The sequence below is a fragment of the Bos mutus genome, chromosome 2 (assembly GCF_027580195.1).
Source record: "Bos mutus isolate GX-2022 chromosome 2, NWIPB_WYAK_1.1, whole genome shotgun sequence".
NCBI lineage: Eukaryota > Metazoa > Chordata > Mammalia > Artiodactyla > Bovidae > Bos > Bos mutus.
The window spans coordinates 76,519,750-76,535,131 of record NC_091618.1 but is presented as its reverse complement, the minus strand read 5'-3'; positions in this window follow the sequence as shown (position 1 = coordinate 76,535,131).

The window sequence follows — 15,382 nt, the reverse complement described above, 5'->3', positions numbered from 1 at the left end:
ACTCTCTTGCTTTTTCGATGATCCAGCAGATGTTGGCAATTTGATCTCTGGTTTCTCTGCCTTTTCTAAAACCAGCTTGAACATCAGGAAGTTCATGGTTCACATATTGCTGAAGCCTGGCTTGGAGAATTTTGAGCATTACTTTACTAGCGTGTGAGATGAGTGCAATTGTGTGGTAGTTTGAGCATTCTTTGGCATGGCCTTTCTTTGGGGTTGGAATGAAAATGGACCTTTTCCAGTCTTGTGGCCACTGTTGAGTTTTCCAAATTTGCTGGCATATTGAGTGCAGCACTTTCACAGCATCATCTTTCAGGATTTGGAATAGCTCAACTGGAATTTTATCACCTCCACTAGCTTTGTTTGTAGTGATGCTTTCTAAGGCCCACTTGACTTCACATTCCAGGATGTCTGGCTCTAGGTCTGTGATCACACCATTGTGATTATCAGGGTCATGAAGATCTTTTTTGTACAGTTCTTCTGTGTATTCTTGCCATCTCTTTTAATATCTTCTGCTTCTGTTAGGTCCGTACCATTTCTGTCCTTTATCAAGCCCATCTTTGCATGAAATATTCCTTTGGTATCTCTGATTTTCTTGAAGAGATCTCTAGTCTTTCCCATTCTGTTGTTTTCCTCTATTTCTTTGCATTGATCACTGAGGAAGGCTTTCTTATCTCTTCTTGCTGTTCTTTGGAACTGTGCATTCAGATGTTTATATCTTTCCTTTTCTCCTTTGCTTTTCACTTCTCTTCTTTTCACAGCTATTTGTAAGGCCTCCCCAGACAGCCATTTTGCTCTTTTGCATTTCTTTTCCATGGAGATGGTCTTGATCCCTGTCTCCTGTACATTGTCATGAACCTCATTCCATAGTTCATCAGGCACTCTATCAGATCTAGGACCTTAAATCTATTTCTCACTTCCACTGTATAATCATAAGGGATTTGATTTAGGCCATACCTCAATGGTCTACTGGTTTTCCCTACTTTCTTCAATTTAAGTCTGAATTTGGCAATAAGGAGTTCATGGTCTGAGCCACAGTCAGCTCCTGGTCTTGTTTTTGCTGACTGTATAGAGCTTCTCCATCTTTGGCTGCAAAGAATATAATCAATCTGATTTCGGTGTTGACCATCTGATGATGTCCATGTATAGAGTCTTCTCTTGTGTTGTTGGAAGAGGGTGTTTTCTATGACCAGTGCATTTTCTTGACAAAACTCTATTAGTCTTTGCCCTGCTTCATTCCGTATTCGAAGGCCAAATTTGCCTGTTACTCCAGGTGTTTCTTGACTTCCTACTTTTGCATTCCAGTCCCCTATAATGAAAAGGACATCTTTTTTGAGTGCTAGTTCTAAAAGTTCTTGTAGATCTTCATAGAACCGTTCAACTTCAGCTTCTTCAGCGTTACTGGTTGGGGTATAGACTTGGATTACTGTGATATTGAATTGTTTGCCTTGGAAATGAACAGAGATCATTCTGTCGTTTTTGAGATTGCATCCGAGTACTGCATTTCGGACTCTTTTGTTGACCATGATGGCTACTCCATTTCTTCTGAGGGATTCCTGTCCGCAGTAGTAGATATAATGGTCATCTGAGTTAAATTCACCCATTCCAGTCCATTTCAGTTCGCTGATTCCTAGAATGTTGACATTCACTCTTGCCATCTCTTGTTTGACCACTTCCAATTTGCCTTGATTCATGGACCTGACATTCCAGGTTCCTATGCTATATTGCTCTTTACAGCATCTTCTATCACCAGTCAGATCCACAGCTGGGTATTGTTTTTGCTTTGGCTCCATCCCTTCATTCTTTCTGGAGTTATTTCTCCACTAATCTCCAGTAGCATATTGGGCACCTACTGACCTGGGGAGTTTCTCTTTCAGTATCCTATCATTTTGCCTTTTCATACTGTTCATAGGGTTCTCAAGGCAAGAATACTGTAGTGGTTTGCCATTCCCTTCTCCAGTGGACCACATTCTGTCAGATCTCTCCACCATGACCCGCCCATCTTGGGTTGCCCCACAGGCATGGCTTATTTTCATTAAGTTAGACAAAGCTGTGGTCCTAGTGTGATTAGATTGACTAGTTTTCTGTGAGTATGGTTTCAGTGTGTCTGCCCTCTGATGCCCCCTTGCAACACCTACCATCTTACTTGGGTTTCTCTTACCTTGGGCGTGGGGTATCTCTTCATGGCTGCTCCAGCAAAGCACAGCCAATGCTCCTTACCTTGGATGAGGGGTATCTCCTCACCCTCGCCCTTCCTGACCTTCAACGGGATAGCTCCTCTAGGCCCTCCTGTGCCTCCAGCCACTGCGTGGGGTAGCTCCTCCCACCTGCCGCCCCTGGCCTCGGGCTTAAGGGCCAGGGGCGTCGACGAGAGGAGTTATCATGCCCATCCTTGCATAAAATATTCCCTGATATCTCTAATTTTCTTCAAGAGTCTAGTCTTTCCTATTCTATTGTTTTCCTCTATTTCTTTGCATTGTTCACTTAAGAAGGCCTTCTTATCTCACTTACTATTCCCTGGAACTGTACATTCAGTTGGGTGTATCTTTCCCTTTCTCCCTTACCTTTCGCTTCTCATTAAGAAAATTGGAACCTCCTCAGACAACCACTTTGCCTTCTTGCATTCTTTTTCTTTGGAATGATTTTGGTTATTGCCTCCTGTACAGTGTTTCAAACCTCCAACCATAGTTCTTCAGACACTCTGTCTACCAGTTCTAATCCCTTAAATCTATTCATTACCTCCTCTGTATAATCATGAGGGATTTGATTTAGGTCATACTTGAACAGTCTAGTAGTTTTTCCTATTTTCTTCAATTGAAGCCTGAATTTTACAATAAGGAGCTGATGATCTGAGTGAGGCCAAGCCAGCTCCATGTCTTGTTTTTCTTGACTACCTAAAACTTCTCCATCTTTGGTTATAAAGAACATAACCTGTATTTCTGTATTGACCATCTGGTGATGTCCATGTGTAGAGATGTCTCTTGTGTTGTTGTAAAAGGATGTTGTTATGAACAGTGCATTCTCTTGGCAAAACTTTGTTAGCCTTTGTCCTGCTTCATTTTGTACTCCAAGGCCAAACTTGCCTGTTACTCCAGGTATTTCTTGACTCCTACTTTTGCATTCCAGTTCCCTATGATGAAATGGACATCTTTGTGAGTGAGTGTGTATGTGTATGTGTGTGTGTTTGTGTGTTAGTTCTAGAAGGTCTTATAGCTTTTCATAGAACCAGTCAACTTCAGCTTATTTGTCATCAGTGGTTAGGACATAGACTTGGATTACTGTGATGTTGAATAGTTTGCTTTGGAAGTGAACTGAGATCATTCTGTTGCTTTAGAGGTTACACCCAAGTGCTTCATTTCAGAATCTTGTTGACTCTGAGGGCTACTTCATTTCTTCTAATGGATTCCTGCCCACAGTAGAGGATATAATGGTCATCTGAATTAAATTCTCTCATAATAAATAAAGAGAGGAAGTCTGTTTGTAACAAAGCGTTTAAAAATACATCCTAGAACTTCTGTGTCAGATGGCTTAGGCTTCAACTGCCAATTTAGGAGGTGCAGGTTAGATTCCTTCGAGGGATCTAAGACCCCACATGCCTTGTGGCTAAAAAACTAAAACATAAGCAATATTGTAACAAATTCAATAAAGACTTTAAAAAAATTGTTCACATTAAAAAGAGATAAACAAAAATACACCCCTTAGATGCAGCCAATCTAGTTGGAAAAATCTGGAATGAACAATAACACAAAATGCAGAAACAGTGTTATATATACTGACGTTCATGATGGATTTGTTTATAATTGCAAAAATTTCAAAATCACCTAAATGTCTAGCTATAATTAGGTCATTAAAAACATCAAAGCATATTCATTTGGTGAAGAAATATAAATATGTATGTAGTTAAACATTAGGTTGTAGCCTGTCTGAAAAATATAGGGAAATACTTCTCATATTTTTACCATTTATTGAGTATTTATTCTATGCCACAGTTAAGAGGTTGCTGCTGCTGCTGCTAAGTCGCTTCAGTCGTGTCCAACTCTGTGCAACCCCGTAGACGGCACCCCAGGCTCCCCCATCCCTGGGATTCTCCAGGCAAGAACACTGGAGTGGGTTGCCATTTCCTTCTCCAATGCATGAAAATGAAAAGTGAAAGTGAAGTCGCTCAATCGTGTCCGACTCTTCACGACCCCATGGACTGCAGCCTACCAGGCTCCTCCATCCATGGGATTTTCCAGGCAAGAGTACTGGAGTGGGGTGCCATTGCCTTCTCCACACATCCATTAATTTCATTCTTCCCATATCACTTGATGAAGTTGGCATTATTACTACTATTACCATTAATACTATTCTTTTGCTATTTACCTACTCAGAGCACTTCACCACTACATTTGTAAATACTCTGAGAAAGCTTTCTGGTAGTATTGATAATAATCACAGGACCTGTCTATTAAACAAAATATGGAAAAGTAGAGCTCTATCACTATTTGACATTTTGATCATTTTTGGAGGAACTGATCTCCATGGGTCTAGGCTGTTATAGTCATAGACAGAAGTAAGGTTGAGCTCCCATTTCATTGCCAAGATAGGTGACCTGGAGTCATTATCTTGTTATGGGTTCTGGCTTCTCTAAGGGTAGTCATCCATTTGCGGTCAGATGATTTTCATGATGTTTAAAAACTAAAACAGCATGCATACTGACCAATCAGAGCAATGCCACAGCCCATCATAATGTATACCTGCACAAGTAAGCAATAAAGCTATGTTTGTGCTTAATGGGTGATCTGCCCTGGTGATCTGAAATTAGAGAGCTACTTGTGCTGTCCTGTGCCTTTTCAGTCACACTTCACCAACAAACCCAAACTATTAGACTCACAGGAATCAACTTGTGCTTTCATGGATGGCTGAGCAAAGTTTTAATGAGAGGTCCTTCTAACACCTTGAAAGAAGTTTCCTCATGAAATGGCAATAAGCAAGATAAGTAGAGTTTCCAACAAGTTATACTGGGAAATCTGTACAGAGTTCTTAATGAAGTGGCAAGGATAATTACAGACTTCTAATTAACTACATAATTGCTATGAATTAGTAAATCTCCCAGCTTGGATTGCTTTTACTGTTTTGTGGTTGGAAAAATACATTCTCTTCAATTTTCTTCTTCTTCTTCTTTCAGTGTAATTAAGTATTTTTTTGAACCACTGACCTTTTTTAAGAGACATTTAATTATTGTTAATCCATAGCTCTTATTTTTAATCATCCAAAAATTTAATGGCTTTAACAGTGGTGAGCACCTTAGCTTAGAACTGGGTCTATGTGTATTATAGAACATCAAGCCACACAAACTTGGGACTAATATAGCCTATTTCTTAAGTAAACAAGTAGCCATCCCAAACATTGATTACTATGAAAAGGAAAACATTAGCTAATATTTTATGATACATTCTGGGCCTTGTTTTGTGTGAATGCATTTCTTTTCATCATCACCTTTTCATTATAGGAGAAAGAAGTGCTTGTGATGAGACATTGAATTTCACCTTTAATTCAGGCCAATGAAGGGGAATACATTAAGAATCTACTTCAAAACAATTCTTCCCACTTACTGAACTTTTTTTTTTTTTTTTCCACTTACTGAACTTATTCACAAAAGTTTGACACAAATACCTATTGACCTTTCCTGCTGATTTTAGAAATAAAGAATCACAGAGTAGAAATGAGATTTCAATTCAATGTATTGCTAGAGAAGACAAAGAAAGTGTGTCATAATTACTATCTGGCATATAATATAACTTATTACACAGTTATCCTTTCTTCATCTTGTAGGTGGGATAAAACATTCTATTGACTTCCACTTTCTCCCACTGGTTACTCTTAATAATTATTGCAGTCATCTGCTCATCTATTCTTTTGTTATTTTATTCATTGAAAAATTATTTTTATTATTTTAAAATTTTATTATTTTTAAGTAAGTAAATACTTTAAAATAAATAAAATATACTTATGTTGTCATCTTTATTATTTATTTATTTTATTTAATAATCCCACTATCACCTGGATCATTGCTTGTCCAAAGGGGAAGATGATAGTTCTTGGCCCACTGTGAATGCTCTCAATGAAAATCTACCCCATAACAATCGAAATGAGACTGACCCCTCTCAGACTCACTGTCTATATTGTAGTAGGGAGGATATAAGAGGGGACTGAAGTTGAGGAGGGAACAAAGATAAATTGCATCTGAGGAGTCTGATCAGTTAAATAAAAAATAAGAAACTCCATTAAATAAGCTTAAGACTCATTAGTTTGTTGGTTTATGTTTTAGCTGCTGTGTTCTTAGACAACATAGAGGAAATCAAAGGGTTAAAGTTGTAAAAGCAATATCAACATTCGTCTCTGCTCTCAGTGTGAACTTAGAAAAGTCTTTTGACTTCTTTAGACCTCAGTTTCATCAGTGATTAATTCTACCCACCTGGTATGTGGTTAATAAGTAATGCACATATATAGTTGTTGTTCAGTCACTAGGTCATGTCCGACTCTTTGCAATCCCATGGGCTGCAGAACACCAGGCTTCCCCATCCTTTACTGTTTCCTAGAATGCACTCAAATTCATGTTCATTGAGTCAGCAATGCAATCTAACCATCTCATCCCCTACCGTCCCCTTCTCCTTTTGCCTTCAATCTTTCCCAGCATCAGGGTCTTTTCCAATGAGTCGGCTCTTTGCATCAGGTGGCCAAAGTATTGGAGTTTTAGCATCTATCCTTCCAATGAATATTCAGGATTGATTTTCTTTAGGATTGACTGTTTTGATCTCCTTGCCGTCCAATGAATTCTCAAGAGTCTTTTCAAGCACCAGAATTCAAAAACATCAATTCTAAATGCATATGTATTTAGTAGAGTGTTTACCACTTGTAAGGTACTAAATAGATATTATCAGACAGTCTAATCCAAGTTCTGAAATGGACTAACTGCTTCTTTCCAAAAGCCACACTCTATACAATTCAGTTTTCAAAAAATTCCCAGTGAAGCAGAGAGGAACAAAATATGATGGACTTTGGGTGAACCCTTTCCAGCATTCCTCTAGCAGGGCCCACTGCCTCTCAGTCTGCTGCCGTGTGGCCTTAGCTACCACCCACTGGACAAAGCTGGCAGTCTTGTGACACTGAATTAGTATGCTGCCTGGGCCTTTACATGAAGCTGAGGGTTGATGACTTCTCAAATATAAAGCTCCGTGATTTTCTCTGAGGGAGGTGCTTAGCATATTTGCAACAGCATCATGGGATGGTCTTTCCAAAGTACAGCTGCCAAAGAGACACTGATGTATAGAACAGTCTTATGGACTCTGTGGGAGAGGGAGAGGGTGGGAAGATTTGAGAGAATGGCATTGAAACATGTAAAATATCATGTATGAAACGAGATGCCAGTCCAGGTTCGATGCACGATACTGGATGCTTGGGGCTAGTGCACTGGGACGACCCAGAGGGATGGTATGGGGAGGGAGGAGGGAGGAGGGTTCAGGATGGGTAACACATGTATACCTGTGGTGGATTCATTTTGATATTTGGCAAAACTAATACAATTATGTAAAGTTTAAAAAAAAAAAAAAAAAAAGTATAGCTGCCTCCACAGTCTGCAGGAGCCTCATTACCCAAGTCAGGACCACCTCCTCCGCAAGTCGGGCTCAGCCTCAGCTGAGACAGAGCTCTGTGGTATGCCAAGCTGTATTTAAGAATCTCATCTGATGTCCTTGGGCTTTAACATTGTGTGCTGAGTCACTTCAGTCATGTCCAACTCTTTGCAACCCTAAGCTTATGCTTCCCTTGTTCCCCAAGCATCCAGTGCAGTGGTTAGTTAGATGTTTAGTTAACCTCCCTTTGAAGACTAAATGGAAAAAAATCCTCATTCTCAGAAATTGTTCCTTTGGGCAATCTGAAATCACCACGTAGTGTCCTGTGCTCTGCTGAGCCTAGTGTCTGAGTCGTGTGGACTTAGAACCCATGCATTGTAGCCCGCGAGGCTCCTCTCTCCACGGGATTTCCCAGGCAAGAATACTGGAGCACGTTGCCATTTTCTTCTCCAGCGGATCTTCTCAACCAGGGATCAAGCCTGCATCTCCTGCATTGGCAGGTGGATTCTTTGCCACTGAGACCTTTGAAGATTCTTTTATTTAAGCCTTACAATCATACTATGAAGAAGATATAATTTCCATTTTAAGGATTAAGAAACTGGACTTAAAAATGCTAAGTGAAATATTAATACTAAGTAAGGTACTCACATTTTCACATCTGGGGATGAATCTTAAACTTCAGTCTATCTGAACCTATGCTCTTATCTACTATTAAATGTGACTTGGACAAAGTGATGCAGTGGCTACAATTCCATGAGCCCAGTGCAGGGTCCCTGGGTTGGATCTCTGGTTGGGAAACTAGATCCCAGATGCCACAACTGAGAGTTCACATGAGCAGCTAAAGACCCCAGATCTGGTGTAGCCAATAAGTAATTTTTTATTTTAAAGTGAAGGTAGAGTTTCAGGGTGAATGTGTCCTCATGCATGCTTATAAGGGTCCTTGCGCTTTATGAATGTGAGGAGGGGGCGGGAGGAGAAAGAAAGAACTCTGTGTATTACCCATTATGAAACATTTCACTCAAGATTTCTCTTTTGGATGTTGAGGCATAACAATCCACCCCCCACCCTCCTTGCCACACTCCTACTCCCCTCCTTCCCATCCCATGAATGCCAAGACGCCATACCTTGATTCCTGGAATCTGAGAATACAGTACATTATATGGCAAAGGAGAATTAAAGTAGCAGATGGAATTCAGGTTGCTTAGTCAGTTGCTCTTGAGATGGGGATATTGGCTGTTATCTTGGAGTATTGCAGTGGGTACAATGTAATCCTTTAGAGTGGAACAGGAAGACAAAACAGAACCAGAGAGGTGGAAGTGTGACTAGGCCTGGGCCCCATGTTGCTGGTTTTATAGGTAGAAAAAGAGACCCAAGCCTGCATATAGTCTCTGCTGCTGCTGCTAAGTCACTTCAGTCGTGTCCAAATCTGTGCAACCCCATAGACGGCAGCCCACCAGGCTCCCCCGTCCCTGGGATTCTCCAGGCAAGAACACTGGAGTGGGTTGCCATTTCCTTCTCCAATGCGTGAAAGTGAAAAGTGAAAGTGAAGTCGCTCAGTCGTTTCTGACTCAGCGATCCCATGGACTGAAGCCCACCAGGCTCCTCCGTCCGTGGGGTTTCCAGGCAAGAGTGGGGTGCCATTGCCTTCTCTGGCATATAGTCTCTAGAACCTGGAATAAAAGTTTAGGGGTTGGATTCTCCCCTGAGCCTGCAGGAGGTATATAGGCCCACTCACATTTTGGTTTAGCCTGTTGACATCCATTTCTGATTGCTGACCCCCTGAACTGTAAGATAATAAATATGGGTTGTTTTGCACCAGTAAATGTGTGGTAATTTGTTACAGCAGCAACAGGAGACTAATGCTAATACTAATGGGCATCTTAGGAGCCTTAGAATATATACTTTATAGTGGGAGTGGTCAGAGCTGGACCTTTCCGTCTATATTTACACAAAGGCATTCATCATTGCATTACTTAATGTCGAGGAGGAAGAAATCCTCCTCTGTCTTTCTTGGTTCCTCTGCCTGGTCCAAGAATTAATGTGAGACAGATTAACTGGACAAAATGAAACCAAAGTCTAATAACATGTATACATGAGAGAGACCCGGAAAAGCTGAGTAACTCTCTCAAATGACTGAAACCCCCACCTTAAATGTCATCTTCAGCTAGACAAAAAAAGGGTGTTGAGGGTAGTGGTTTGGGCCTTTAGAGGGGAAGAAGGCGACTCATATAGAGACGGAAAAGCAGAAAACTGAGATCAACAAATGTTTGCTAGGTCAGGCAGAGACAATGGGACACAGAGAGGAATTTTAACAAACAAGCTTTGCTAGTTTTCTTCTGGTCTACTCACTGAGTTCATACTATAATCATGGTGATATCTCCATTCCTGGAACATGAAGGTCCTTTATCTACATTCATACAGGGAGTTAGGGGGAAGGTCAGCGTTTTCATCCTGAGTCTTTTGGGCATTTATTGTTTTCAGCTCAAAATAATCAGCATGGCAAAGAGACATTTTGCCGTGGCAAATTTTGTTCCCCTACAGCTCAAGGATTGTCTTACTCCAGCAGCCAACTCACATCCCTGTGCCCTGGGCACCACTTGTATGAGAATCAGCTCTGCCATGGGCTTAGTATAGAAGTTGTTTTTGATGGATAGAAATTGTGTCTTCATGCATGAAAAATGATTAAAAGCAAATCTGTTAGTCATTTTTGTCTGCACTCCTCCCTAAAATTGTTGTCAAATTAGTGTCAGTTCAGCTCAGTTCCATCGCTCAGTCGTGTCCTACTGTTTGCGACCCCATGGACTCCAGCATGCAAGCCCTCCCTGTCCTTCACCATCTCCCAGAGTTTGCTCAAACTCATGTCCATTCAGTCAGTGATGCTGTCCAACCATCTCATCCCCTATCACCCCATTTTGCCTTCGGTCTTTCCCGGCCTCAGGGTCTTTTCCAGTGAGTTGGTTCTTCGTATCAGGTGGCCAAAATATCGGAGCTTCAACTTCAGCAACAGTCCTTCCAGTGAATATTCCGGACTGATTTCGTTTAGGTTTTCTGCCATTAATTATTTTCCCACTAGATGGCAGTATAGTGTAAGCAAAAAGAAAATTGGGCTCCTTACCTTTGGTTTCTCTTACTTGTGGAAGCGGAGATGCTTAACTGCTATTTCAGAAGAGGAAAATCAGCCAGATCAAAGCAATCAGCGTCAGAGGGGTAGATAGGGCTTATCTAGACTGATTCCAGGGCAGTGGAGGTCTAAAAAGAGCATGGACTTTAAGGGTCTCGGCACCTATAATTCTTAGTTGTAGGATCCTGGAAGGTTATTTAACATCTGTCATGGCCTCAGTTTCCACATTTGTACAATGAGCATGAATATAGATAAAATGAAGTAATAGAGTTAAAAATCTTAGGACATAATAGGCATTCAATTACTAATAGTTCTTTCCCCTGCCTAGGGGAAAATATAGCATTTAAATCTTGGATCTTAAGCTCGTATAATCTCCAGGTACAGTTGTGATAAAATGAAGGGTCTGTTTTATTTGTTTCTTTGTTTAGTTGGGTTGGGTTTTTTGTTTGTTTTTATGCTTTAAAAAAAACTAATTTTTATTGGAGTCTAGTGCTTTACAATGCTGTGTTAGTTCCTACTGTCCAGAAGAATGAATCAGCCATACACACACATGTATCCTCTCCCTTTTGGACTTCTTTTCCTTGAAAAGCAAGAAGAAATGATTTGGTCTTTACCCTGCTTCAGTTTGACTAGACCTTCCCAAAAAGCCTTGCCATAACCTTCGTTTGATGCTCTGCAATGCTGTAGCTCTCTCTCATCTTTCCGTTGCAGTTGAGGTTCATCTTATATGGGAAGGATTGTCAACTTTCCCTGAGGTCTGCAAGGCTAACATTTCCTTCTTCCTCTGCCTGTAGCAGAGTGGCCTTTAGTGTTTGGTTGCATAAGAATAGTGTCCATGTAGCAGAATTGGAGAGTGTAGTGAGTTGAATGGTGACTCCCAAAAGGTATGTCTACCTGAAACTTGACAATGTGACTTTCTTTAGAAATAGGATGATTTGCAGATGTAATTAAGTTCAGGATCCTGAGATGGATTATCCTGGATTTTCCAGGTGGGCCCTAAATCCAATATGTGCCTTTAAAAAGTCAGAGAAATGTGAGAGAGGGAGAGGAGAAGGCCACGTGAGATTGTTACCAAACCAAATGTGGGTCCATTTGGGTTTCAGAAAAGCATTTTTAAAGGCCAGGGGAGGGAAGAAAGGGAAAGTCATAGGGGATGTGGTCAGCTCATGCAGAATTCTCTGATTGGCTGATGATGAAGTATCAGGGCAGTGTCATATGGGGTAACATCAATCCTTAGGCTCTAGTAGTTCTGGGGGGTACTTCTTCATGATTATCAAATAGTTAATTTCTCCCATTTGATGAGGGTCTTAGCATCTGTAAAACAATTCCAGAAATATATATCAGATACCATTATCTCTGTAGTCAGGGAGGAGCTAAAGATTCTGTGATTCCCAAATGGCTGATTTACTGCTGAAATTGTTGCTAGTTCTGGTGGCCCAGCTACCATTTTTGATACTATATGTTCACATCCTTTTGATCATTAATTCTCAGTGCAGGCCTTGGTGACTTAGGGGAGCCCTGGGAGACTCCAGCATTTCTACAAACAAGAGGCAGGCAGAGGACATGGGGGTAGAGAAGACCCCGTCCTGGGAAGGCCCCCTAGGGTCCTGCTGTATTACAAGACAGAGGCAGAGATTGGAATGATGCAGCCACAAACCAAGTGGTCTTGGCAAGGCAGCAGTGAGCAGTGGCATGAAGCTAGTTCCTAATTCCTTACCAAGGAATTCAACCTGGGTAGCCTGGATGAGGGCTTCCTGAGTGGCTCAGTGGTAGAGAATCTTTCAGCCAATGCAGGAGTCGCAGGAGACTCAACTTCAATCCCTAGATGGGGGAGATCCTCTGGAGGAGGAAATGGCAACCTGCTCCAGCATTCTGGCCTGGGAAATAGCATGAACAGAGGACCCTGGTGAACTACAGTCTATGGGGTCTCAAAGAGTCAGGTACTACTGAGCAACTGAGCATAGCACTGCCATGCAACCTGTATGAAACCAGAAATCCTAGCCACCAGACCAGCAAGAGCTGGAGGATCTTTGTCCCCAGTGAAAAATGCATTTATCATGGAAGCAAAAGCTATAAATACAGGTACAGAGTTTATCATTAGAGACGTGTGTGCATGCTTAGTTGCTCTGTAGTGTCCTACTCTTTGTGACCCCATGGACTGTAGCCTTCCAGGCTCCTCTGTCTAGGGATGCTCCAGGCAAGAATACTAGAGTAGGTTGCCATTTCCTCCTCCAGGGGATCTTCCCAACACAGGGATCAAACCTGTATCTCCTGCATTGGCAGGCAGATTCTTTACTACTGAGCCACCTGGGAAGCACGCGGCCTGCATGCACAGAAAGTTTATCATTAGAGGCATAGCACAACAAGGGTCAGAGCACACAGAGAAACGGTGTGTTTAGTTAAGCCAGAAGCAAGGCAGAAACACACACCGGAGAGAAAGGGTGTTGACATCCTCCTCCAGTGAGGAGGAGCACAGTAAAAAGGTGGTTATGTCATTTATACAGGTCAGTTTTTCTGGGTCTTTGTCTACCTTCAGCCAATTATCTGGTTTCTTTCTCCACACCTGACCCACCCTGGGTGCGCACACACTTCTCAAATCAAGGTGGATCTCAAAGCTTCTGGCAGGAGCAAGACTCATTATGGCCTGGCATTATTTCCTGACTTTTGACCCTCGGGGGGCTTTTCTGCGCATGTTTTCCCATGCCCCCAAAAGGGGGAGAAGGGAGATTCCTTAATCCTTTACTCAAATAGGGTTTTGCCTCTCGTTGTCCATGCCATGACCATTACCTTGGCTACTGCCGTGACTCTTACCTTAAGGTGTTTACAAGAGACAAGCACTAGCTCTTTACCCTGCTTCTGTTGTTACTTCCATTTCGGAGGGCAAACAGAAGGCTGATTGTAAATGCCTTAACTGGAGCCCACCTATCTCTTGTCTCAGGAAATGCAGACAACAGACTGGTTGTAGGTATCCAGCCAGAAGCCCACTTCTTCCCACGGAATGCAAATAGGAGGCCAGTTGTGAGTGTCTAGCCTGAAGCCCATCTATCTCCTGCCTCACATGGAACTCCTGGTTCAGAGGAGGCTGGACCAAAGGGAAGGAACCATCCCTGTGGTCTTCAGAGGAAGCATGGTTCTGCTGACACGTTGATTTCAGACTTCTGGTCTCCACAGCTGCAAGAAGATTAGTTTCTGTTGTTGGAAGCTACCAAGTTTGTGGTAATTCATTATGGCAGCCCTAGGAGGTAAACACAGATTTACATCAAGAAAATTCCTGTCTCCAAATACATTACTGCTGTTAGAAAGTCCACCATTAGCAAATTTATTCCTTTGGTTTAGATTGCAGCTTCTTTTAAAACAAAATTTATAAGGTCCCTTAGGAAAAGTACCATATTTCAGAGGATGAATTTTTCACATTATGTCCTCTAGGGATGGATAGCTTGGATGTACAGAAAAGCCCGAGTACCTAGAAGGAAGTGATTCTAAAGAGGTAAAGGGAATTGGCTCAAAAAGACCAGCTTGACTTGTAAAGCTACTTGTCTGGCATTTGGCCTGGTGATTCCTCATTATTTCAATGATTCTCAATGAGAGAAGCCAAGATTTAGAGAAATCTCAAGCAATACTGCCATGTAAGAACATCCCGCTCTGAACTAATTTCAATCATGCCCTTTGCCTAAAGATAAGGCATCCCTGGGGCTTCCCTTGTGGTTCAGCTGGTAAAGAATCTGCGACTTTCACTTCACTTCGCTTCCCTTCAAGGCATCCTTGAAGTCAGTGGGACATGTCCTTAGAATTGGTACCTGCCCCTCCCAGGCCATGATGCAGGTGCCCAGAATTCATTACCAGGTGGCCTGGAAACCCTTTTCCAAGACCCATACAGCGTTTTCCTCTGGATCTGTTCTCCTTAGGGTGGATCACATCACTGGCACACACAGTCCTCAGCCCAGGGCAGTGAACATGAGAGGCCCTTCTCGGTGCAGAGAAGTGGAGAGAAGAGGCTCCCTGGGGCCCAAGAGCTGCCTCTTTTGGCATCACCACATTATCAAGGAATCTGATCATTCTAAACTCAAACAAAGCATTTTTGGTCATTATAAATATTTTCTTGTCAAGGTAGAAGGACTGAACATATGTTGTCAAACAGCTAGTTATCTTGGTCTACAGATTAAATATTTAGACACATGCAATGTGGGTCTGCATTGATGCCCTTTCCCTGGGCCCAGCAGAAGCCAGCAATGGCCCAGACTGAGATATGCAGGCTTTTCTAGCACTCCAGCAAGGTGGAGTGGGAAGCCAGCAGCAGTCCATAAAAGGCAGAGCATAAAGACAGAATCACAGTGCTTGAAGTGCCACAAAGAAAAAAATGGAAAGGCATTGGTAGTAAAACCTAAGAATTGCACCAGCCATGTAGATGATTCCATGGTAGAAAGCAGATCCTCACCCATCTCTAAGCTAGTGGACTTTATAAAAGATGCTTAAAGGCTTTGAACTTCATTTTCTTCAAATATAAAATTGGGATGATTAGATCTATGCCAAAAAGTTACTATGAGAATTCAAAAGGAGTAAATAAAGTCATTAAGTGAGGACACATTCTGAGTGCCATGTAAATTGTAACTATCCTTGTGATATTGATGGTTTCTCCAGTGATATTGCTGAG